The sequence below is a fragment of the Echiichthys vipera genome (assembly GCF_963691815.1).
Source record: "Echiichthys vipera genome assembly, chromosome: X".
Lineage (NCBI taxonomy): Eukaryota > Metazoa > Chordata > Actinopteri > Perciformes > Trachinidae > Echiichthys > Echiichthys vipera.
This window is the reverse complement of record NC_139825.1, coordinates 1417585-1444916: the sequence shown is the minus strand read 5'-3', so window position 1 is coordinate 1444916 and position 27332 is coordinate 1417585. Positions and strand designations below refer to the sequence as shown.

General features: G+C 38.7%; 1 protein-coding gene across 2 annotated transcripts in view; it reads right to left on the bottom strand.

The window, feature by feature from the left end:
- The window catches only part of plxnb1b (plexin b1b), a 192933-nt gene that overhangs the window by 108087 nt on the left and 57514 nt on the right, over positions 1-27332 (bottom strand). For both annotated transcript variants that reach the window (XM_083939246.1, XM_083939248.1), the window contains exon 3: positions 8845-8945. The gene's annotated coding sequence lies outside the window, so the exon portion shown is untranslated. The remainder of the gene's footprint in view (positions 1-8844; positions 8946-27332) is intronic.

Genomic DNA, 27332 nt, shown 5'->3' with positions numbered 1-27332 from the left:
CTTCCTGTTGACTCCCACAGCTGGCCACCTCTCTTCACCAGGCTCTGTTAAATACCATGGATTCCTCTTGGAGGTGAGCATCACTTTGCTGCTGCTGCTGCTTTACTCCAGTTATGTGCTCCAGGCTGGGAGAGGAAAAGACAGCCAAACAGCCAATTATGGCACTTAGGAGGGTTTTTTTTATGAGCTGCTTACATTGCAAATGTATTGAATATTTCTGGATGGAGGAGGATATGTATGTGAGGAGGAACATTTTTGAGTCTCTGTGGATGCATTTTTAAATATCTGTGATAGTTCATTGGCAAGGAAACACCTCAAAAGGGAGGTCTGTCAAGAGATATGTGTGTGAGTGAGTGAGTGAGTGAGTGAGCAGGCCACAATGTGTCTAATCTAATAACACAGTGACAAAGCACCAAGTTACCTTTAAGTGCTACACAGGCTAGGAACCATGACACTCTGAAGCTATGAGTTCTCTCACAACAAACCTGGTTTGCCACAGCAGACCACCCTGAATGTGGGTGTGCCACAAGGATTTGGGCCACCCTTGGTGAGCAGCATGTTGGTTCACCACAACTGACACACAGAGCAACGTCATGGAAAGGAGATGTAAATTTGAAGAGAAAAATGTATCAAATCTCTGCCCATTCCCAACCTGTGCGTGTGTGTGTGTGTGTGTGTGTGTGTGTGTGTGTGTGTGTGTGTGTGTGTGTGTGTGTGCAGTAGAGAGACACAGAGATACCATAACTGCATCTTTCTTTCACCTTTGCCTGTTTTACAAGTAAGAGGTTTTACAATAAGGCGCTGAAGGACATGAGCTACAGTCTGGTTATTAGGCTACAGAGGAGTAGAGGGATGGAGGGATGAAAAAAGGGTAAAGGAAGGAGAGGGAGTCACACCTCTTCATCACCCATTCTTCAAGACACATGTCTGTCAGTTACTCTCCCCATTCTTTTCTGCCTGATCTGTCTGAATCACGCTGACCTGAGCTACCCTCTGTGCTGCACTTTGAACAAACTTGCATTAGACCATTTGGTCCTTTTCGTTTAGCTGTCAATCAACCGGTCCCGTCGCAGCATGGTCCATTTGCGGAGTACACCAAATTAAACAAAAAAACAAAGAACTCCGTTTTTTCACTCTGTTGTCATACACATATGTAGGACTGAAATACACACACATGCACACACACAGGACCTAGAAATATGCCTTAATTGTTGATGTCAGAGTGATACCAGGTGCCCTGAGCACTTAGGGGTTTAGTGCCTTGAACAGGCACCTGTCAAGTAGTCTTGCATGTTCTTGTATGTTCTGGCTGCATGAGTTATCATTCTGGATGGGGGGAAACCACTCTGGGTTGTTTGTATTTCTGTAATCCATTCACAATCATCTAAAGCCCCAGATACAGCGATGGTGTCCTTGGAAAACAATAGAGCCAGACTAATATAATGGTCAGCAGGTATCATCGGCCAATATTGGCCTATCATAGACATATCAGGGTCTATATGCAGAATATAACATATATATGTATTAGGGATGGGAAGATTAACCGATACGCATCGATACACGGACACGTGCAGGTGAGATGCGAGTGCATTGGTAGAACAGCTGTGAATAGATGCAATTTTGGGAAAAAAATCGAGATGCATCGATTATTAAAAGTTTGCATCGGTAAAATTCGATATTTTAATCATTGAGTGGTTTCTGCATTTTTTTGTACATGTAACAAAAGATGTTATTTTTGGACATTTTTACTCTGACTAAACAGGATCTATGTTACGTTAACGTGCACCGCGGATGTATACTATACTATGCGCCTGGGACGTTTTGATGGACGTGCGCATGCTGTTCAAAACAAACATGACGCAGGCGGAGAAAATCTACTCACCTACTACGGATTTGACAAAGAAAAAGGAGAACTTGTCAAGTCAGACGCAATTTGCAAAATGTGCCCTGCTGCTGTACGGTACACAGGGAGCACCACAAACCTCATTAGTCACCTGAAGCGACGGCACGGTGTGACCGTGGCCTCCGCCAGTAACCCGGCATCCCCCGCCGTGGAGTCAGATGTGGCGACTACGTCCAAGAGCGGTGAGCGACACATTGAAAACTTTTTCCATGCTCCGCTGGCTAACAGCTCCGCTCGTGCAAAGACGATAAATGGCGCTATAGCCATCTTTATTTGTAAAGATATCCAGCCTTACAGTGTGTTTAGCATTGCAGGTGACATTGTTACGGCACAACGCAATTTACTTCACCCTGATCATGTCGATCAGCTCATATTCCTGAAGAAAAATCTGAGCGTAGAACACCTGGCTTAAATGACTGACCGTTGTGCAGTTGTGCACTATTCTGGATGGCCACAAGGTGTTCTGTTGACACCATTTTCTTTTGATTCAATAAATAATTTGCACATGTTTGTTTATTCTCACAACAGATAAGCTAAGTTACTGATACGACTGTTTCAACGTGACACTGGTGTTTGTTTACAACAGCATATGACTGCTGAATCTAGTTTACATGTTTCCTTTTGCAAGAAGCTATGGAAGACCTCGTTGTGAGAGGGTAATTTATTTTCTTTCTTTTTTCTTTACTTACTTTACTCACTGGTGAGTTGAAAGAGTGCTAAGCACATCTAAGCTGAGCTTCATCTTGCATTTAATTGTTTTTGTTAATAATGAACATGTTGTAATGTTTATACAGAACTTGTTTGTGAGAGATCTTTTATTTGATTAATAAATAATCAAACTCATTGAATTGTGCAGTGCATGATGATTGACTTGTGAATCGTGTCGCATCGTATGGTGTCGCATCGAATCGTACTTTGTTGAATCAGATTTTGTTGAATCGCAGTGCATCGTGATTGAGTTGTGAATCGTATCGTATTGCATCGGTAGGTGCTCCATATGTATCATAAATGCATCAGATTTGGGACAGTGTATCGAGATGCGTATCGTATCGGCCTCATGCCAGAGATGCCCAACCCTAATATGTATATATATATATATATATATCATATAGCTAATTTTTTATGAAATGGTCATTCATTGACTAATACTGAATATGTTTATTTAGACATTTTCTTATTTATTCTTTATTTTCTCAGTGTTCACTTTGAATTGGTTGACAATGTAATGCATTGTCTATATGATGTATAATAATGTTAAATATTATTTAATAGAGTTATTAGTTTAAGAGGGAAGCCTTCTAAGTACCTTTGCAGAGTCATGTTGGTGCATAATCCAGAGAGAAAATATATATTTTCAAGTCCCAACACATACAGCCAGGCCCATGATTCACTGCTTCCCATGTATTTCCTTGTAAACAATGACACAATCTGACTTTTTTCTGACAATTGCCAATACGGAGGAAAAACAAGTGAATAATGTTCACGTGAGACTCACTCCTATTCCATTTCTCTGTTGTGGAATATGGAGTGCTGGCAGCACAGATGCAGGAATGCCTCACCCTGACCCACCCTGACCCACCATGCTCCTTCTTTACTCCCCCACCATAAATAGTGCAGCATCTCTGAAGCTCTCTGCATTCAGAGTTAAATGCTCACACAGGGAACATTTCGCTCTTAGCTCTAGCCTCACCTTCTACTAGGTATATACAGAAAAAATCTGCATGGTACAGCACGATTGTAAAGGGGAACCAGAAGGAATGGGCTTTAAGTTATTTCTCTCACACTTGACAAAAGGGAATGGAAAAGTTCTTGGAAATGTATCTACGTTTGAACAGAACTTGACTTTTTTCCTCCGAGCAGCACACAGTGGAGCCGCCTGTTTGAGCTGTGGCTGTATATACACCATGACGTCACTGTTTGCTGCTTGTTGCATGGTAATGTTGTTTTGGATTTTGGAGGTTCCTGCACTGTTCTGGGTAGAAGCTGAGCCATATTCAGCTGTGAGGTGGCTTCTTAAACACTGTCTACTGGGCATTCATCAAATGAGAGGTCTGAGGAAGTGAAAGGCTTACATATGAATGGAGCACAATGTTCACACTCCTTTCAGGGAAGCTGATGACATGACAGGCTTACAATCTGCAGCCTTAATATTTTTTAGTACCACCTGAACTGCGCCTGTAAAAGCCAGGATATAATATAGTGGTTTGACAGACATCCCTGGCACAATACTCTTGCAAACATAAAGTGCCTATAGAAAATTCTGATACCCTCTTTTTTTTTTTTTTTTACGGCATGAAAACATAATATAAGAAAATATATTTTTCCAGCATGATTTACAAATTTAGCCTTACAACATTCAAGTGAATTATTTTTTCAAAATCTCTGAAAATTAATAAAAAACTATAATATCAGGGTTGGAAAAGTGATGAGTCCCCAGATGTAATACTTTGTGGTGGCACCTTTTGCTTTAATTACAGCCATAAGTCTGTTTAGATTAGTCTCTACCAGCTTTGTGCACCTAGATTGGGAAATATTTCCCCATTCTTCCTGCAGAACTGTTTCTGTGGTAAGCGGTGATGGACTGCACTCTTCAAGTCCATCCAAAAGATGTTCTGTAGGATTCAGGTCAGGGCTCTGACAAGGCCACTCTGGGACATTCACCTTCCTGTCCTTTAGCCACTGTGTTGTTTTTATGGAGGTGTATTTTGGGTTGTTGTCAGGCTGGAAGGTGAACCCCCCCCCATTCTTCCTGCAGAACTGTTTCTGTGGTAAGCGGTGATGGACTGCACTCTTCAAGTCCATCCAAAAGATGTTCTGTAGGATTCAGGTCAGAGCTCTGACAAGGCCACTCTGGGACATTCACCTTCCTGTCCTTTAGCCACTGTGTTGTTTTTATGGAGGTGTATTTTGGGTTGTTGTCAGGCTGGAAGGTGAACCCCCTGCCCATTTTCAAGTGTCTAACAGTGGGCTGCAGCTTTTCCTCAATAATTTGGGTGGCATCCATTTTCCCTTCAATCCTGACTAAATGCCCAGTCCCTGCTGAAGAGAAACAGGCCCACAACATAATGCTGCCACCCCCATGCTTTACTGTAGGGGTGCTGTGTTTTGGGTGGTGTGCTGTGTTTGGTTTCTGCCAAACATAGAGCTTGGAGTTCAGCCCAAAAAGTTCAGTTTTGGTCTCATCTGACCATATCACCTTTATCCACATAGCATCAGCATCTTCAATATGTTTATTTTTTACGAGACTCAGTGTGACATTTTTTCAGAAGAGGCTTCTTTCTTGCCACCCTGCCACACATGTAGAACTTGTGAACTTGTTGTCACATGCACAGATGGACCAACCTCTGCCATTTAGACTTGTAACTCCTCCAAAGTCACCATGGGCCTCTAGGTAGCTTCGCTAATCGATCTTTTCCTGGCTCGGTCATCCAGTTTGGAGGGGTGGCCCGATCTAGGCCAGGTCTGGGTGGAGCCATATGCCTTTCACTTCTGGACAATACTCTGGACGGTACTCAGAGGGATAGTTAAAGCCTTTGAAATCTTTTTAGATCCTTTTTCTAACTTGTGCCTATCCACAACTTTATCCTGGAGTCGTTTTTGAAAGCATCTTTGGTGAATTCTTTGTGTTACCATGCACTACTAGGAGTTGAATCATCAAGGAACAGCTGATTTTATTGTGAAGTAAAATCAGAAACACCACAGTCGATGTCAGGTGGAGGCCAATTAAGTTGGTGTGTGATCTGGAAGATGATTGGTTATACCTGAGAATGTTTATCATGGTTATTCTAAAGGGACTTATCACTTTTCCACCACTGTTATTCTAGTTTTTCATTTTTCATTAATTTTCAGACATTTTGGAAAAAAAAAACTTGAATGTTGTAAGGCAAAATGTGTAAATCACGCAATAAAATATATATTTTTATATGTATTATCATTTCAGGCTGTAAAACAAAAAAGTGACTATTTCAAAAGGGTATCATAACTTTTTCTATATAGTGTAATATAGTGTTAGTATAATCAGGTAAAATGAGTTAAATTATCCTAGTCTGTGCTTTCTTATCACAGCGTACTATAATTTCAGTGTTTCCCCTAGATTCCCAGCATTGGGGGGGATAGGGGGAATTCAGTTTAAATCAGTGTATTACACAATGAGCAACACTCAGCATCAGAAAATGTCTTTTAAATAATCGTCTAAAAGGTCCAAATTGTCAAGACTCGGCTCTGCCAGTATCCTCCTCTGTTCCTGTTGTGTGAGTTTGTCTCCCTCTGTCTGTGTTTCCCTGCATGTTTGTGTCCTTCTCGTTTCCTGTCGTCTAGGTCCGGTAGGCGTTCCCCCAAGCAGCAGTCTGTTACGCTGATCACCTGGTCTACTACTAATACCCTGAGCTGACAGGCATGCAGCGCCAGACCGTTGCATTCCTTCATTGGTAAAACTATTCCCCCCGGATTGGCATTCCTTTTCTCGTTGTGGTTATCATGCTCCCCGTCATTAAGTATACTCTAATCGTGTTTGTTTTTCTGTTTCTCCGTAGTTTCCGGTGTTCCTGTTTCCCGTCCGTCTCCCTGATCTTCAGTCGTCTCCTCGTTCCTATTTTTCCCTTGACCGTCTCGTCATTTGTATTTCCTGTTTACCCTGTAGTGTTTTGCGTTTCATTTATACTTAATTAAATGATTGTTTGTACTTTTATTCCGTGTCTGCATTGGGTCCACCCTTTTTGTGTGTTATATCTGTACCATTCATGACACAAATAATGTTCTCCAACAGAAATAGTCCAAAGTTAAATCAAAAATCACTTTATGTTTTCAAGCACAACACAATAAAGAAAGAATTTTAGTTTGTTTAATTCTGTTTTAGTTGTTTTTCTTGTAGTAGTGAATCGTCTTCTCAAACAAAGTAATAAAGGGTCTCTGATAAGTTTCAGTTTCAATTTTCCTGTCAGGAGTGGAGCCTCCTGACAATTTAACAAACAATCTTTGAACAAGTGAATCTCCAACGCTTTCTGAGAATTTTAAAGAGTCAACCATGTAGAGACAGAATTGACATGCTGTCGTGTAAATAAGATAAAGAATATAAGGCTGTTTAGTTTGTTTACTAAAAGGACAAGATATAGAGCTGTTCTATAGGAAAGGGAACCTTAAATGACTCCTGTTGTGATCTGATTCTATTTAGAAAATACAATTACATCCAATTTAAATTTCAAGGAGGGAGAGGGGTGCAGTTGGGTGGGTGGGTGTTGAGGGGGCGCCTCCCTAATAAAATGGTAGGGGAAACACTGAATCTGCTGTGCATCATGGGTATTTTGTGCAATGTTACACATTAGGGGTGTAAGGTATGAATGGTAAAGTGAGTACAGGTAGAAATTTGGTCTCAGCGCATTAAATACTGCCACGCTGGGAGATATGCTCCGTGCGCTTCCTGTCGGCACACGGCTACAACGCTATCGCATCTCTCAGCCTGTCGTTCTGTCGAGCTCCCTGTTTCCCTCTGCTGGCTGTGGTGTGACTGGACTCCTCTCTGTTTCACTCTCAGCAGACTGTTTAGGATGTTGTCTCTTAAGGTGGTTGAAAAGGTTTGTTGCGTTACCGTCCGATGTGCGCACCTATACTGACTGTGTGTGTGTGTGTGTGTAAAATTTGCGTTATTCTGCAAAAAAATATATTATGTCAAGGCTAGGCGCGTGCGTGCGTGCGTGCGTATACACAAGTGTTAGATGGTAAAGAAGTCCAAAGTCAAGTTTCACACATTCACTCCAACAGTCTTATTCATCCTTGTGCTCCAGACAGACACAAATATATATATATATATATAATTTTGACTTGGAAAAGGTGGAAAGTAAGGTGGAAAGTAAAGCATGATCATTCCTGAGCATCACAACAGGCAGTTAGTTGAGAAGTTTTTACAAACCTCTTTAAAAGGTGTGAGAAATAACCAAAGATGACCTACCTTATTCATCTATGATTGTAAATCCTTGATTAGCATAACAGTCAAGCTGAGAATAAGTGCTGGGGGATTGTGGATAGGAGTCACATGGGGATTGCAAATGGTGACAAAAGGGGGGTCGTAAATACTGATAACTTCCACAGGGGCCATAAACATGGGGTAGTGTGTTTGTGTTAATTCGAATGTCATTGTGTTTGTAAGAGGCTTTGATCTGACTTGTATATCTGCTGAAGAAATTTGGGGACAGGGGGAGATGGTAGGACACCCGGGGTTGGTAGGACCGCTCTCCTGTCTGCAGCAGTATTTAGTAAAGATATGATTGAGAAACACTGAGGACTCCAGAGAATTTCTTCCACAAAGGTCAATCGTATTCTTTTCCTCTCTCATTGTTTGTCATGACAACTGTAACATTGTGCTGATGCAGTCCAAGTTGTTTAACAAATTTGTCTGTTCGCGATCTTTTCTTAAACAGAATTAGTTTGAGAGTTTAAACAGTGAAGAAAACCGGTCAGCACCGTGTTGTGGTCCCTCCCCCTACAACTATTGTTTTAGTTTTCTGTCACACGAGGCTGTAAATCAACCATCAGAAACACAATAGACTTGGGGAGAGATTAGGGGAGTGGTTTGGGCCCAAGGTCCCATGTAATAGTCCATAGAGCACAGCAAGCTGCGTGTGCAACCTCTTAATGAGTGTGTATGTGGAACCGATGGGCTCGCTCTCAATCTCGTCTGAGACCTTTAAACTCACAAGACCAGCTTTCCTTGCCTTAAAAGCAGTTTGGCTCAGCTTGGCAGACACAGACAGAAGAGATAAGATAAATATTTCAATGCAGTCATTGCTTTTGGTGACTTTTATTGCAGAAAATTGATTATAAGCTACTCATTGACCACATAATTGTAATCATAGGATGAAAATAATTAATAAATAAAATCTATAAAAGCCACTATCAAATACATTTAACTATTTGGTAAAAAAATAGCTCAACAAGAGAAATCTGACCTGATCCACTGCGTTCCACCGATGATTGGATCAGGTGAGTGGAGTTTTAAGGTTTGAGCAACGATGGCAGGAGAGGGGGGCACTCAGTGGTGATGAGGGGCCTTTTCACACAGAAGAAAGGAAAACAAAACATTTTCTCCATCAGTGCCACAATTAGGAAGTACAAGTGCCACTGAAAAAACAACACAGGTGAAAGCCCTTAGGGTGTTATAGTTGGATATATCTACGCAGCAATCAATCAGTATCTTGCACTTGAAAGACTTGAATGAGACTGGCCCTGTAAGACTGTGTGTACAGTCTACCAAATCTATTGATCTATGAAAAAAAATCATCATATAACTGTAAAGCAAGGATTCTATTGGTCTGTGTCTGCGCTCGCATGCGTGTGTGTCCTTTGCTTATCTTGAAAACTGTTCATTCAACCTACTTCACACTTGGGGGTGTATTGCTGGGGACCCAATGACATGCGGGGTTGAACTTGGTGCATTCTGTCCAGATGGTGATGCTTTGGACTGTAACTTTTGAACCATACTTCTTAGAAACTATTTTTTCCAGACAAATCCATCCATATTCAAACATCCACTGCGTTCCATAATCATCAATCAATCATTATAATAATTTATTTTGATATGTATTTGCTTTTTTACTTATTACATATATGTGTATTGTATTATAGTAATTTATTTTGATATATATTTGCTTTTTTACTCATTAGATATATTTGTATTGTATTATAGTCATTTATTTTCATATATATTTGCTTTTTTACTTGCTATGAGATATATTTGTATTGTATTATAGTCATTTATTTTGATATATATTTGCTTTTTTACTCATTAGATATATTTGTATTGTATTATAGTCATTTATTTTCATATATATTTGCTTTTTTACTTATTAGATATATTTGTATCGTATTATAGTAATTTATTTTGATATATATTTGCTTTTTTACTTGCTATGAGATATATTTGTATTGTATTATAGTCATTTATTTTGCTATATATTTGCTTTTTTACTTATTAGATATATTTGTATTGTATTATAATCATTTATTTTGATATATATTTGCCTTTTTACTTGTTATTAGACATATTTGTATTGTATTATAGTCATTTATTTTGATATATATTTGCTTTTTTACTCATTAGATATATTTGTATTGTATTATAGTCATTTATTTTGATATATATTTGCTTTTTTACTTATGAGATATATTTGTATTGTACTATAATCATTTATTTTGATACATTTGCCTTTTTACTTGTTATTAGACATATTTGTATTGTATTATAGTCATTTATTTTGATATATATTTGCTTTTTTACTCATTAGATATATTTGTATTGTATTATAGTCATTTATTTTGATATATATTTGCTTTTTTACTTATGAGATATATTTGTATTGTATTATAGTTTATTTATTTTGATATATATTTGCTTTTTTACTTATTAGATATATTTGTATTGTATTATAGTCATATATTTTCATATATATTTGCTTTTTTACTTATTAGATATATTTGTATCGTATTATAGTCATTTATTTTGATATATATTTGCTTTTTTACTTGCTATGAGATATATTTGTATCGTATTATAGTCATTTATTTTGATATATATTTGCTTTTTTACTTATTAGATATATTTGTATTGTATTATAATCATTTATTTTGATTTATATTTGCCTTTTTACTTGTTAGATATATTTGTATTGTATTATAATCATTTATTTTGATATATATTTGCTTTTTTACTTATTAATAGATATATTTGTATCGTATTATAATCATTTATTTTGATATATATTTGCTTTTTTACTTATTAGATATATTTGTATTGTATTATAGTCATTTATTTTCATATATATTTGCTTTTTTACTTATTAGATATATTTGTATCGTATTATAGTAATTTATTTTGATATATATTTGCTTTTTTACTTGCTATGAGATATATTTGTATCGTATTATAGTCATTTATTTTGATATATATTTGCTTTTTTACTTATTAGATATATTTTTATTGTATTATAATAATTTATTTTGATATATATTTGCTATTTTACTTATTAGATATATTTTTATTGTATTATAGTCATTTATTTTGATATATATTTGCCTTTTTACTTGTTAGATATATTTGTATTGTATTATAATCATTTATTTTGATATATATTTGCTTTTTTACTTATTAATAGATATATTTGTATCGTATTATAATCATTTATTTTGATATATATTTGCTTTTTTACTTGTTATTAGATATATTTGTATTGTATTATAATCATTTATTTTGATATATATTTGCCTTTTTACTTATTAGATATATTTGTATTGTATTATAATAATTTATTTTGATATATATTTGCTTTTTTACTTATTAAAAGATATATTTGTATCGTATCATAGTCATTTATTTTTGATATATTTGCTTTTTTACTTATTAGATATATTTGTATCGTATGATAGTCATTTATTTTGATATATATTTACTATTTTACTTATTAGATATATTTGTATTGTATTATAATCATTTATTTTGATATATATTTGCTTTTTTACTTATTAAAAGATATATTTGTATTGTATTATAGTCATTTATTTTGATATATATTTGCCTTTTTACTTGTTAGATATATTTGTATTGTATTATAATCATTTATTTTGATATATATTTGCTTTTTTACTTATTAATAGATATATTTGTATCGTATTATAATCATTTATTTTGATATATATTTGCTTTTTTACTTATTAGATATATTTGTATTGTATTATAATCATTTATTTTGATTTATATTTGCCTTTTTACTTGTTAGATATATTTGTATTGTATTATAATCATTTATTTTGATATATATTTGCTTTTTTACTTATTAATAGATATATTTGTATCGTATTATAATCATTTATTTTGATATATATTTGCTTTTTTACTTGTTATTAGATATATTTGTATTGTATTATAATCATTTATTTTGATATATATTTGCCTTTTTACTTATTAGATATATTTGTATTGTATTATAATAATTTATTTTGATATATATTTGCTTTTTTACTTATTAAAAGATATATTTGTATCGTATCATAGTCATTTATTTTTGATATATTTGCTTTTTTACTTATTAGATATATTTGTATCGTATTATAGTCATTTATTTTGATATATATTTACTATTTTACTTATTAGATATATTTGTATTGTATTATAATCATTTATTTTGATATATATTTGCTTTTTTACTTATTAAAAGATATATTTGTATTGTATTATAGTCATTTATTTTGATATATATTTGCCTTTTTACTTGTTAGATATATTTGTATTGTATTATAATCATTTATTTTCATATATATTTGCTTTTTTACTTATTAATAGATATATTTGTATTGTATTATAATCATTTATTTTGATATATATTTGCTTTTTTACTTGTTATTAGATATATTTGTATTGTATTATAGTCATTTATTTTGATATATATTTGCTTTTTTACTTATGAGATATATTTGTATCGTATTATAGTAATTTATTTTGATATATTTGCTTTTTTACTTATTAGATATATTTGTATCGTATTATAGTCATTTATTTTGATATATATTTGCTTTTTTACTCATTAGATATATTTGTATTGTACTATAATAATTTTTTTTTTATATATATTTGCTATTTTACTTATTAGATATATTTTTATTGTATTATAATAATTTATTTTGATATATATTTGCTATTTTACTTATTAGATATATTTTTATTGTATTATAGTCATTTATTTTGATATATATTTGCCTTTTTACTTGTTAGATATATTTGTATTGTATTATAATAATTTATTTTGATATATATTTGCTTTTTTACTTATTAAAAGATATATTTGTATTGTATTACGGTCATTTATTTTGATATATATTTGCCTTTTTACTTATTAGATATATTTGTATTGTATTATAATAATTTATTTTGATATATATTTGCTTTTTTACTTATTAAAAGATATATTTGTATTGTATTATAGTAATTTATTTTGATATATATTTGCTTTTTTACTTATGAGATATATTTGTATTGTATTAGTCATTTATGTTGATATATATTTGCTTTTTTACTTGTTATTAGATATATTTGTATTGTATTATAGTCATTTATTTTGATATATATTTGCTTTTTTACTTATTAGATATATTTGTATTGTATTATAATCATTTATTTTGATATATATTTGCTTTTTTACTTGTTATGAGATATATTTGTATTGTATTATTGTAATTTATTTTGATATATTTTTGCTTTTTTACTTGTTATGATATATATTTGTATTGTATTATAATCATTTATTTTGATATATATTTGCTTTTTTACTTATTAGATATATTTGTATTGTATTATAGTCATTTATTTTGATATATATTCGCTTTTTTACTTATTATTAGATATAATTGTATTGTAGTATAGTCATTTATTTTGATATATATTTGCTTTTTTACTTATTAGATATATTTGTATTGTATTAGAGTCATTTATTTTTATATATATTTGCTTTTTACTTGTTATTAGATATATTTGTATTGTATTACAATCATTTATTTTGATATATATTTGCTTTTTTACTTGTAATTACATATATTTGTATTGTATTATAGTCATTTATTTTGTTAGAGCTGCTCATTATGTCTGTCAGAAACATTGTCCGTCGTGCTGCTGTCTGTCTCAGGACACTCAAGAGATGTTTAATGTCAGTGAGCTCTTCCTGTTAAATAAATAAACATCCCTCCAGCCTCTCAAACACATTGTGATGGTTAAAGCTAATAACGCAACATAACGTTATGTGGTCAACTATAAACCTGTATTGTTAACTTGCCTTTAACTGACATTAATAATTAACGTGTATTCCTCCTGGTTTAACGGCGTTAGCCAGCAGATGGTGGCAGCACTGGTAAGAAAACACTTTTCAAAAATATGTAATTTAATGAACGCCAATCTAAAAGTTAACCTCTCACAGAGCTAACATTAGTAACAAGCTAATGTTGATAGTTGATGCAGCTGAGCTTAACACAGACGTTGCATTCTGTGATTCTTCTGTTTTGGCTGTTCCAAACGGTAATGGAACAGCAGCAGCAGACCTGGGTGAAGTTAGTTTGAAGTTAGCTATTTGGATAGACTGGGACCAGAGTGGGTCTGTTGAATATCCAACTTAAAACTAACTTCGCCCCAGCAGCAACAGCAGGTGAAATGCTCTCCGTGTCATGTGTCTGCTCTTCCTGCAAAGTAAACAGGGGAGGAAATTGGCAGTGAGCAGAGTAACAGGGGGGTTAGAATGGGACTTAATGTATCAATACGTGCGGCCAACAAATCAATACTTTCTGTGGAGACAAAATATTGATTTATATCGCAGAATCGATAAAATCCGACAGCCCTATCGTTGAGGACACTAACTGCAGAGTGATTGGTGCATCAGAGTCCAAAACACATCAAAAGTCTCCACTAACACCAGAAACAGTCGACAAATTTCTCTCTAGGATAGAGGAGGATTTGGGAAGTCTCTAGATTTGGAGAGAAACTCTCCGGTGTTTGTATTCTCCACAGTGTCTCTCAATCTCTGCTTCTCCTTGTTGTTGTATTCCTCTGGCAGTTACAGTGCCACATCCAGGTCTGGCATGTGTACTGTTTTGAGTAAGTTTCACTGGTTTCCTGTGGATGCAGATATTTCTTGAGTTGTGGCAGAGTGGACAGAAAACTTTTTTAAAACGGCAGAGGGAAATAAAAGTTTTTTTTCGATTGTGTGGACGTACCCTCGTTCCCCCCAAAGCAATTTCAGTCAAAAGCAACTGGACTACGAGAGGGCATAGAGTGGAGAAAATCATAGAAAAGGCTCAATACCAATTCCTCAGTGAGCGAATGAGACAAGTCAATTCCACTATTGAAGGGCTTATAGAGAAAGCGGACCTCTCACTACAGAAACTGACGTCAATCTTGTCTGGTTCTATCATGGAGAAAGTTGTGGATTTCATGCAGAAAGCCCAACAATCTCAACACAACAAAAGAAAAGAAAGACAAACAAAGAAATTTCACAACAAAAACGGAAATACTCACTTGGAGGTAAAAACGGACACTTCAGCACAGAAAGAAACACATGACATATGGGTTAAGAATTTGTCGGACGGATTTCTTACCCAGCCAGAAAAGGGGGTCTTAGCCAAGGGCTTGAACGTTGCTATGACACCAAAAGAGTTACCCAAAGTGGAGTTGATTACAGCTACAGAATCTGCTATAAAGAAAAACAACCTTACTGGAACTGAGGCTGAACAGCTAACGTTAAAAGTGTCAGCAACGTTGTCCCAAGCTAAGGTCCCCCCATCCAACCTCACCATTGAGAAGAAAAAAGCAGTAACAGCACTGAGCAAAGACCACAACATGACAATCCTTTCTGCAGACCAGGGTAGATGCACAATTGTTCTCAATACAACTGATTACCCGGCAGAGATCTTTGCACTACTCAGTGACTCTAACACTTATAAAACAATACCAGCGGTTACAAAAAGAAGGTTATAGAGTGTCTACAACAACTACAAAAAGAAGGAGTCATTGACAAATCACAATATTACAGGCTCTATCCCCAGGACTCAACCCCCTGCTTATATGGACTCCCAAGAATCCATAAAGAAGGGGCCCCGCTCAGGCCCATTGTCAGCAGTATAAACTCGGTCACTTACAACATTGCCAAGCACGTAGCCAATATCGTGGCACTACTGGTGGGCCACACCCCACACCACATCCAAGACTCCAATGACTTTGTAAACAAAGTCCGAGACTTAAAAATGGATCCAGATGAAACCATGGTATCCTACGACATGACTTCCTTGTTCACCTGCATTCCAACCATGGAGGCTTTGGCCACAGCAAGAGAGCGGCTCCTTACACAACCGAACAAATCTGAAACCAGACCATGTTTGCCAACTTCTGGATTTGTGCCTGAACACCACATATTTCCAGTTTAATGGTACTTCTTTACAGACAAAAACACGGCTGTGCATGGGTTCACCAGTATACCCTATTGTGGCAAATCTATACATGGAGGAGGTAGAGGACAAGGCTTTGAAATCCTCCAAAGGAATAACACCGAGCCGTTGGTTCAGGTATGTGGACGACACATGGGTTAAAATCAAATCCAAATGGTTCAAACTTTTACCAAACATATAAACTGAGTGGACAGAAACATCAAGTTCACCAGAGAAGAAGTCAAGGACAACAGTTTGTCTTTCTTAGACTGTGACGTCCATATGGAGAATGACAGGAGCCTTCACATTGGGGTATACAGAAAACCCACTCACACAGATCAATATCTACTGTTTGACTCCCACCACCCCCTGGAACACAAGCTTGGAGTTATCAGAACACTGCAACATTGAGCAGATAATGTACCCACCAGCTCACATGCCCAAGGGGAAGAATGCAAGCATCTGAGAGGCGCCCTCACAACTTGTGGCTACCCAATTTGGACCTTTGTGAAAACAGCAGCTGCTTCCAGAAAGAAAACCAAAGTGGTTGAAAAAGAAAAAGAAAACAAGAGAAACAACATAGTCCTCCCATATGTGGCTGGGGTATCAGAGAAACTCAGGAGGATCTTCAACAAACACCGCATCCCTGTGTATGTCAAACCCAGTAACACACTCAGACAGAGACTAGTACATCCGAAGGACAGAACACCACACACCCACAAAAGCAATTTGGTTTATGCTGCCCAATGCAACGAGGATTGCAAAGATCTCTACAATGGAGAAACAAAACAACCACTGCATAAACGCATGGCCCAACACAGGACAGCTAACTCCTCAGGCCTGGACTCTGCTGTCCACTTACATCTCAAGGAGAAAGCCCACTCCTTTGATGACAACACTGTCCACATCCTGGACAGAGAGGACAGATGGTTCGAAAGAGAAGTAAAAGAAGCCATCTATGTAAAAGTAGAGAAACCATCACTAAACAGAGGAGGAGGTCATCTCCAATTTACAATGCAGCCCTTTCATCCCTTTTACAGGAGATTCAACAATCTAGCCTCAAAGAACAACTGTTCACAAATGTCCTCCTGTGACTCCAACGACTGTCGTTAAGACTCAATAGAGCACTAATGAAGTCCAAACCTACTTCCACCAACGACTGCCACTCTAACATAGGTCGTTGGCACTTAGAGCACAAAGGGTTCCAGTGACATCATCGGCCGTGTGAAAGGTTAAATACCTGGATCTCCACACCAGATAGTTGAACCAGTCCCAGCCTGGTCAGATGCGTACATGAACTGATGAAGCCTCTCTGATGAGAGGTGAAACATCTTCCTAGACAAATAACCAAGCCCAGTTGCTTTTGGCTGAAATGGCTTTGGGGATAACGATGACCTGGACAAATGAGAATATTCACAGGCTACCCTCAGTCTATTTCACTTAATGTAATGATGCTGGCACTTTCCCCTGGCTTCTCTAAAAGAGACTGAAAGTGTGATATTACAAAACATCAGGTAAACAGCTGCCCCTGCACTGATAAACTGGATACACACACACGGTCACACACACACACGGTCACACACACACGGTCACACACACGGTCACACACACGGTCACACACACACACACACACACACACACACACACACACACACACACACACACACACACACACACACACACACACACACACACACACACACACACACACACACACACACACACACACACACACACACACACACACACACACACACACACACACACACACACACACACACACACACACACACACACACACACACACACACACACACACACACACACACACACACACGGTCACACACATGGTTCATGACTCAACCCAACCGTTGTGGTGCAATCAAAACGCACCAGTGGTGCATCCACTTACTCCCCTGGTGACAGGGCAAGGGAGGCTTGGAAAAAGACGGGATTTTATGTGTGTGTATGTGTGTGTGTGTGTTGGGGGTTGGTTGGTTTTTTGTATAGCACCCCCTCTGTTCCAATAAAGAGGGATGAAGAGCGAAATTCAAAACACAAAATACCCATGATGCACAAACAATAGGCACCCTCCCAGCCCTCATCAGTCTCTCCTGCAGTTTGCAAACTACCAGTGTATGTGTGTGCGTGTTGGTGTCATCATGGCACACTGTGGTCCTGGAGACACTGTAGCTAGAACTAGCAAAGAGGAGGTTTGTAGTATTTTGCCCGATCGGAGAGGACTTGCTACTGTGGAGAAGACTTAATAAAGACATTTGGGATTTGAAGCTGCAGTGTGTGTGTGTGTGTGTGTGTGTGTGTGTGTGTGTGTGTGTGTGAGAGCGCGTGCGTGTGTGTGTGCTCGTCCATCTTTTGTCATTACATTATTGTTAACAAGGCAAGATACAGTCACAAAATAGTACAGGTCTATCTACCAAAATGACGGTCGGTTTCCCTTCAAAATGCCGCTTTAAAACCTTGTGTGTACCCACAAAACCCATTTTCATTCAGATATCTTGAGATCAGAGGTCAAGGCACCCCTTTGAAAATGGCTGCTCCAGTTTTTCCCTCACGATAATTTAACCTAACTTTGAAGTGTTATTTTAGCACCCTTCCTGACAAGCAAGCATGTCCTCTTGGTACCTAAATACGTTTAATACTATTAAGATATGATCCTGTCAGCCAGATGTGCGTCTGTCACTTTTGACATTAACAAAATGTATATAGAGGACAGGAATGGATCCATGCTTTCAAAAAAAATTAAAAAAATAATACATTATAACACAAACACACTTTTAAGTATAGTGTCAATGCACTGTAGTGCCCCACCGTTTCTCGGATGAGCTCCTTGTTAACAAATCAATAAAGAGGAATGACAGCCGAGTGTAAACATGCGCTCTTGCAGGTTATATTAGGATAATCACTAGGCAGATTTCAGTGTGTGCGTGTGTGACCATGTGTGTGTGTGTGTGTGTGTGTGTGTGTGTGTGTGTGTGTGTGTGCCCATGGGCGTGTCTGGCCTACAAATACATAATCGGACAACAATAGACCTCCAGCCGCCAAATACAACCACACCCTGACTCTGCCATAGACTCTGAACAAACAAAACTCTGTTTGCTCTTGTCTACAGAGGCAGGGGGAGTATTTGTCTGCTCACTTAGAGCCTGTCTACACGAAGACGCGTTTTGCTGTAACCGCACAAGTTTTGTATCGTTTTGGCCGATCATTCACACAGATGAGGCGTTATGGAAGCCTGGTTCCTGAGTGGATAAAAAAAAAAGTCTCTGCATTGTCATCTGGACAGCGAAACTGCATATTTTGTGCTAGCCCTACTGAGTGCCTGCACAGTGCTGCTGCTTAAGAGGAGATAGAGGGCAGAGACGGGCCTTAGCGGCCGTGGAGTTTGATTACTCTGAGCAATATGCAGGGGAATGAATTACCATAGGATGTATTTGATGGCCTGAATAAGTCTGAATAAGTGCTTTGGGACAGTAGCACCACTACTCGTTGAGGACAGTAACTGCAGAGTAATACATGCTTTCACATCAGAGTCTCCAAACACCACCAAAGTCTCCAAAAACACCAATAATAGTCTCTAGATTTGTCACTAGTCGCTTTTGACAAAAAAAAGTTGCTAAGAGGATTTGGAAAGTCGGCAGATTTAGTGAGAAAGTCGCCAAGATGGTAAAAGTGTTTGTGTACAGTGTTTCTCCGTTGCATCTTCTCTGTTTTTGGTGGCAGAGTTACAGTGCCACATACAGGCATGTGTACTGCAGCGTTTTGAGTCGGTTTCACTGGTTTCTTGTGGATGCAGATATTCTTGAGATGACGCTGTGTGGACGGAAAACCTTTTAAGAACGAGGGAAGAAAGAAAGATAATTTTTCGATCGTGTGGACGTACCCTTAAAGTCACATTTTATGACAAATGTGACATTTTATGACACATTTTATAATTGGACGCAGTCCATAACTGGGCATGATATCTATATTATGCAGCCTGGTCAACTAGTTTTTATCATCATTCTTAAATGCTTATATTCTGATAACTTATTTAATTACTGAAATTACTTGGGGACATGGTTATACGTTTTAATAACACATTAGAACACAACACTAAACCAACAGAATATTTTCAAACAGCTGGGATCGGCTCCAGCCCCCCGCGACCCCGACAGGGACAAGCGGTTGAAGATGAATGAATGAATGAATCTTGGAGATAATCCTCCACCCCTTTTTGCTCAAGTCAAGGTAAAAAAAACAAAAAAACTAGTGAATGTTTCTACGTTTCTAAGCTGGACGAGAACAGTTTAAGTTCACAACGTTTCAACAATCCTGTTTACTTTCTGAATCTTGCAGGGATATGTTCCAGTTACCTCGATGTAACTCCAGTTATATGATTATGTGCTGAAACCAAGCCCCTACCACAGCGACCTCCCTGGTTGATCCAATCAGGAAGTGCCTAAACTGCAGTTCTTCAAGTGTCCAGTAGGAGTAGTTTGAACAATAGAGCAGTTTCTCATTAACCCCCATGTTAAACAGGCCGATCTTCCCAGCACAATTAAACCTACTTAGGACTTGTTTACAAAAAACATTCTAGTCTATATGTTTAAGTCATATCTCCATGACAACACTGAGGAGGGTGAATATTTTTATTGGAGGTTGACGTTAATGAATAATCAGGGGCGTGGCCTCTTGAGTCACAGTTAGCCCCTGGCCCTAGTTGTCAGGATAAGCATCATTAGCATGCTAACCCCATCATCTTGACCTGGACTGCGGTCATTCGTGTGGTGGTGTTACCATCAGTAACAAGATGGTTTGCTCTTTGATCAACTGTACCAACAGATGGTTTAGTGACCCACCGCTAGATGCTAATCTGGAGCACCAGGAGGATTCTGGCCGTGAGGGTCTGTGTTTTACAGTCTATGAGCATGGTACTGTGTTAAATATCAGTTTAAATCATAGATCATAAATGCCGGTGTGTTTTCCACTAGAGACACGGGAGTGCCTGCAAACGACTCGCTGAGCCGGTGTAATCTCCGCTAGAGACACGGAGTGCCGTTACAAAATTTAAAAAAATGACTTCCATTCCCTCCCGGTCTTGGAAAATAATCTCAACACCGACTCCCACTCCTGTTTATCTAGTAACACATTCTGTTAGCCTAGCTCCCGGGCGGTAGATCTAATGTGAACTAATGTGGCTAATTCTGTAAACGTCACCCAGACGGACGTATCTCCCTCCCCAAATGTCACATCAATGCCCTTTTTTGGTAAGAGGAAATGTTGAGGAGTAAAAGTCTGACAAGATGGCAGCTTCCAGAGGCGAATATGATTGGATCAAGTTGAGAGAACGCTCCCCAGCGAAGAGGCTACGTCCATTTTTTATACAGTCAATGGCTGAAACCTCTATTTTGAATGGAATGTAGGCCGACATGTTTTATTCTAAAAATACCATGTATCAGATCTATAGCCTAATAATTCGATTATTTTTTAATCAGATATTCTTAAGGACATGTCATGTAATCGTGCAAAAACTGAAATAATGAGGCAGCTTGTTTAGGGGTTACTGTAACAACACTGTTGACAAAGCTGAATTGGAAAAAAGCTGTATACAGTCCAGCTATATGTTGGCAGAGAGCCACCTACTGTACCGGAGGAAGAGTCATTTTCCCATTGAACTCCAGCCTCCGCCTCATCTCTCTCTAGCAGGACTGACTGCAGTCTTAGTCTGGACCTCCCAAAATCAATGAGCAGCCCCTTGGTCTTGGAGGTGTTGATAGGTGGTTAGTGTGGCACCAGAGAGCAAAGTCCCCCACCAGACTCCGATACTCCTCCTCTCTGTCACCCCTGATCCATCCAACGATGGCTGTGTTCTGTATGTGACACAGCTCTGAATTTTAGGAGAAGTCCGTGGTGTACAGGGAGAAGAGAAGAGGGGCTAGCACTGTGCCCTGAGGGGCTCCAGTGCTGCTGACCACAGTGTCAGACGTGGTGTCCTTCAGCCTGACATACTGTGGCCTGTCAGGGAGGTAGTCTCTGACCCAGTCCACCAGATAGGGGTCCACTCCCATCCTGTTCGGTTTGTCCTGAAGTATAGGGGGCTGGATGGTGTTAAAGGCACTGGAGAAGTCCAAGAAGAGAATCCTTGCTGTGCTGCTTCCCTTATCCAGATGGGAATGGACTCAATGCAGCATGTAGAGGGTGGCATCCTCCATACCAACATCTGGCTGGTACGCAAACTGCAGCAGGTCCTAGGCATGTTGCACCTAGGGTCTGAGGAGGTTGAGGAAGAGCCGCTCTAACGTCTTCATCAGGTGCGAAGTGAGTGCCACCGGTCGGAAGTCATTCATCTACCCCCTCTTGTATACGCACGCGTTCGTGTGTGTGTTTTCAGGGTGCTGTAGGGGTTTTGGGAGTTATATTGAAGGATAAACAGTCGTTTTCCACATTCTCTCTCTCTGACACTGTTATCGGCACAGTGTCCTGACAGCAGCCTAAATGTTAATAATTACTCTGACCTCCCTGCTGGCCAACTCAGATAAAGCCAGACTCACAGCAGCATGACTGATGCAACACAAATGTTGACACCAGCAAAGCACCCCGCATGTAATTACACAGTAAAGTGAGACTTTAAACGCCAATCCATTTTACCAGCACTTTCTTTACACGGAGGCTATATTCAGCAGTTGACAGCTTTTATAGACCTGCAGCTTCAGTGTCAGTTGGTTTGGGATGTGTGTGACTTCTCGGGCAGTGTTGTGGACGTGTTTGCACAACTAGTAAATAGCAGATGAGGATACAAAGTGAATTTGGTTTGACAGGCTGCTGATTGCCACTCCTTCGGATCTGTGGGCTTTGAAGGAGTCAGGTAACAGATGCACAAGCTGGCAGCAAACTAGACACACACACACAGCTTATTATACTGTAAGGCAGGTGATATCCCCTCCGTGCTGAATTCACCCAAACCCCACACACACACACACACACACACACACACACGCACGCACGCACGCACACGCACGCACACACACGCACACACACATTTCAAATCCCAAATGTCTTCATTAAGTCTTCTCCACAGTAGCAAGTCCTCTCCGATCGGGCCTGCTCTCTAACTCTATGACTACAATCGAAGCTCTTCACAGCTAAACAAGAGACACTCCACAACCAATCTGCTTTGCTAATCAGCCTGCTTCAGACCATGTGCATGTACACACACATTGCCTGTCATTGGGCGGCCTGTTCTCTTTTGAGTTTTAACCATTTCTATGTTGGCAAGGTCATTATGGAGACTCAGCTCCCCCCTGCTGTGAGAGGATCAGTCCACACACGCCTGTTTAATAGCCCCTTAGGCTGCCAGCCCTGACTGGGTGTCCCATTTGTTATGAAAAATGCTTGATTTAAGTTTCATGTATATGGATCTTTAATCAGAACTCTATTGGTTTTGTAATATGTAAAACTCAATAAACAGACTGTTAAAAAAAGAGTTTCATGTTGTGTTCACAACGGCCACGTAAATATGCTCTGTGCTGCATATAACCCAATTTCATTTTTTCAGTTTCCGCAAAGCATCTGCTGTTGAACATTATATTGCAAAATGTCTCAACACAGTAAGTACTGTGAGGTAATGATCTATGGTACATGGCCATAAGAAAGGCCACTCTGTTGATACAGTGTGCCGTATAGACGGCTCAGGGGAAAAACATTGTCTGGCAATGAATGGAATGCAAAGAAACATAATTAAGCAAGCCACTGGGTTAACCAAATACGTGTAGAATACAAGCAAAGTCCTGGAGGGAGTCGGTGGCACTTTCACTGCACTTTGCTCAGTTTTAAGGGTTCATTAGTCAGTCACGGTGGGATCTGCTTTTTGGTTGAACCAGTTAAAGCCCCTTTCACACATGCGCTGAAAATCGATAGCGTCTTCTTGTAAATGTGTATGCAGGGGGTGGGGGAAGGGTGAAAATGGGGTGTGTATTGTCCTTTCATACCCTGAGGTATGTCATCAGAATCAGTCTGTAGGTTAGGCCAGCTCCCTCTGGACAAGCACACCTTATTGATCAGCCTCATGTGTGTTTAACTGTACCCCTCTGGGCATCATCTGGCCTCCATCTCTAATCTGTCCATTGTCTCTTTCAATCCATTCTCTCTCTTCATTTCATCCCTCTGCCCCACCAGCCTCGGCTCAATCCATTTCCTACTCACACCTCCCTGTTCTGCCCCTCTTTGTGTTAGCTAATTTAGCTTTCAGTCTCTGCATTTTTGCTCCTTCTCTGTCTGTCTATTTATGTAGTCTGACTGGATGTAGGGCTGGGTGAGTTGTGGATTTTAAATTGAAATCGGATTTATTTGTTTGGATTATGTTAAAAAAAAAAGGAAATCTATTTTTCCTCTAACTTGGTACAAAACCAAAGTAGTGTACTGCTCTTCTTTTGGCTCCCCTCCCTCTGCTTCATTCCCCTTCCCCTCCCTCCACTAGTTCTCTGACAATATCAACACGGCAAGGATTTACTTCTTAAAAAACGCTCCGTCACCTCAGTCGTATGGAAATGGTTCGGGTTTACAGCAGCTGACCAAGAGCAAACGAGCGTACATTGTAAACTCTGTTTTAATGCAGTGGCGACAAAAGGCATGCCAAAACTAACCTTTTCCAGCACCTTAATCGTAAGCACGCAGCTGAGTGGGAGCAGTGTGTTGCCCTGCAATCTGCTGCGAAGGATAACTAAAGCCTCAAAACAATAAGAAGCAGGTAACGTTAGCCGCTTCATTTGCACATAGTACCCCATATGAAATGAAAGGGAAATAGTGGAAAGACATCACCGATGCGGTGGCATTTCACATCGCCAAAAATATATATACGGTCGAAAAGGCTGGGTTAATCCGCATGCTGAAAACGATAGACCCCCATTACCAGTTACCAAGCCGAAAATATTTTGCAGTAGTTGCCTTGCCCCATCTGTACAACACTACATGGGATAAAGTTGCAACACATCTTCAGAATGTGTCCCTTTTTCCACTACAACGGGCTGCAGCCATACATGTATGAGTTTATTGATATTTTGTCATGCAAATATGTTCGGTTTTGTTTGCAAAATTTTATTCAGGGATGCTATACATTTGTTTTCCTCCCTAGAGGAAGTGAGGCACTTTATTTTACAAAAAGGGAAAGCTAATTTTGCACTTTATTAATTGTTTAAGAGAATAGAGCAACCCTCTAAATGTATTTTACAAATGAGGTATGGTGAAACTGAAAGTTTGGCAATTTATTCCTTGTCGGAAAATCCATGTTAAAAAGACAAAGACAAAAAGACAAAGACACTTCCAAAGAAACTTGTCTTTAGAAGTTTAAAAAAAAAACGGATCTGGAATAAAATAAATAGGGGATTTTATTTTTAGGCCAGCCCTAACTGGATGGATTCAGGGGGAAGGGAGAACAGAGGTAGAGGATGTCCTGTAAATGAAAGAGAGGTGAGGGAATGGGACAACATGGAGGAAGGAGAGACCAATAAGAGACACTGGCCATGGTTAAAACATATCTGGGGGGCTCCATGACATCCTTTAGAAATCTAATAAAACTATCTTAACTCGAAAAGGTAACAGCATGCATTCGCTGCTCACAATAATATTAACTATTTTTAAACTCTTCTAACAGATGGGAAAGCAATTTCAACCAGCTGCTAAGCCAAAACCTCAGCAACGAAACAAGCAAATAATCAAAACCAAACAACAAAACCACAGCAGAGGAGCAAATGGCACATCCTCTCATTTTAATACATTTGTATAGCAAAAAGCAGATGCTGGCCACGGCCCACTTAAGAATACCAATTATGTCTAAATCTAAAATGTAGAGTCATGTTTCATGCAGGTTTCTTTCATTGTTTTAGTTGTCTGTGTGGATGCAAAACCTCTGAGAAAACAGCATTTAGGTAGTGGATCACAAAGATTTAAGTCAAAGTTCTTAGTACTTGGCCAGTATTGAAGATATCAACAAAGGCTAAAGCTCTTCCACTACTAATATCCTTGTATCAGCACTTTCCTTTCAAAGTCAGGCACAATATGGGAGGGAAACCCGTGGATGACCCACTTTTTTCACCTTTTCACAGCCTCCGAAACTTTGGACAGCGCCAAAATTCCTACATCAAAAGCGTTACACAACCGAGAAAAAGCACTCAACCTTGCTTGATTCTAATATCCTTAAGGTCTGAAGCATCTTTAGGGAGGAGGGAGTTAGAAAGAGGAATATGAAACTAAATAGAAAAAAGCTTCAGGCTACTGAAAATTAGTTGAGTGGGTAGACGTCATAAAAATGGTCAAGCAGGGATTAAGACATGCACCCGGCTCGGGAAGCCAAAGATGAATGTCGGTGACTTTAAATTAAAAAGAGACACAATCAGTGGAATGAGTGAGGGCCTGTACTCTTCATTCCTCTGTCTCATTCTTGGAAGTCCTGTGAAAACGCAGACAAAAAAACCCCAATAAGATGAGCGGATGACTAAATGTCAAGATTTGATTATACAGTATTGTTCTGCTTGCTGAGAGTGCTCCAGCTGCCTCGCTCCAGGAAAGTCACCTTGTCTCGTTGAGGGTGCAGAGATAAGCCGGGTTGATCGTGCTTGGTATTACATCACATCACATCAATCAGACAGACAGGAGAAACAAAGAGAAATACTCTAGTTGGTCCGGGAGGACGTCAGGCAAGACCTCAGTGAGTTTCTTGAAAATAGATACCTGCTCAATGTGTGGCTGACCAGCTGGAGCCTGACACAAGGCAGTATCTTTGTCATCAGGAATATTTAGTCCCATGGAACATAGCCTGCCAGTCAGTGCGTTTACATGCAGTTTAAAAACCTGATTATATTTGGGTTAAGGGCATACTCCCATCTCTCAAACACCATGTAAACACCTTGTTAAAATTTGAGCTTTCATACCCTGGTTAACAGACCTAGTTAACCCCTTCCGTAACCTGAGTATTCGTACATGCAAACAGCATACGCGGAGTATGATTGGGTTACACATCTGCGTATGCTCTGTAGGCTATAACTGCCCCTCCCCACTCTGTTGCAGTGGTGTTTGACCTGGAAATAGAATAGATCAGGAAGCAACAGCGACAATAACAACTTGAAAAAAACAACAACACAAGTTTTACCTTTAGACCAACAAAGGACTTCGTCATGGCAAGAAACATCACTAACTGTCGGAATTCTGTCAAAGTTGGCCATTTTACCAACACTTTCTAAGTTATTGTGATTTTGACAAAGGTGAATCAGAAGAAAAAGCCATATTCCGACCGTTCTTTCCATTAAACCCCTCCCTCTATATATACGGGGAGAACTGCAATAACCCGATTATTCACTTAACCGGAGTAAGACCATACTCTGGTTACTGATGTGCATGTAAACGAGTGATTTAAAGTCCTCTAAGGGCGCACTCACACTGTCCTTCCGCACCGGGCCAAAACCGTTTTTTCAGCTTAAGCCTAGTGCGT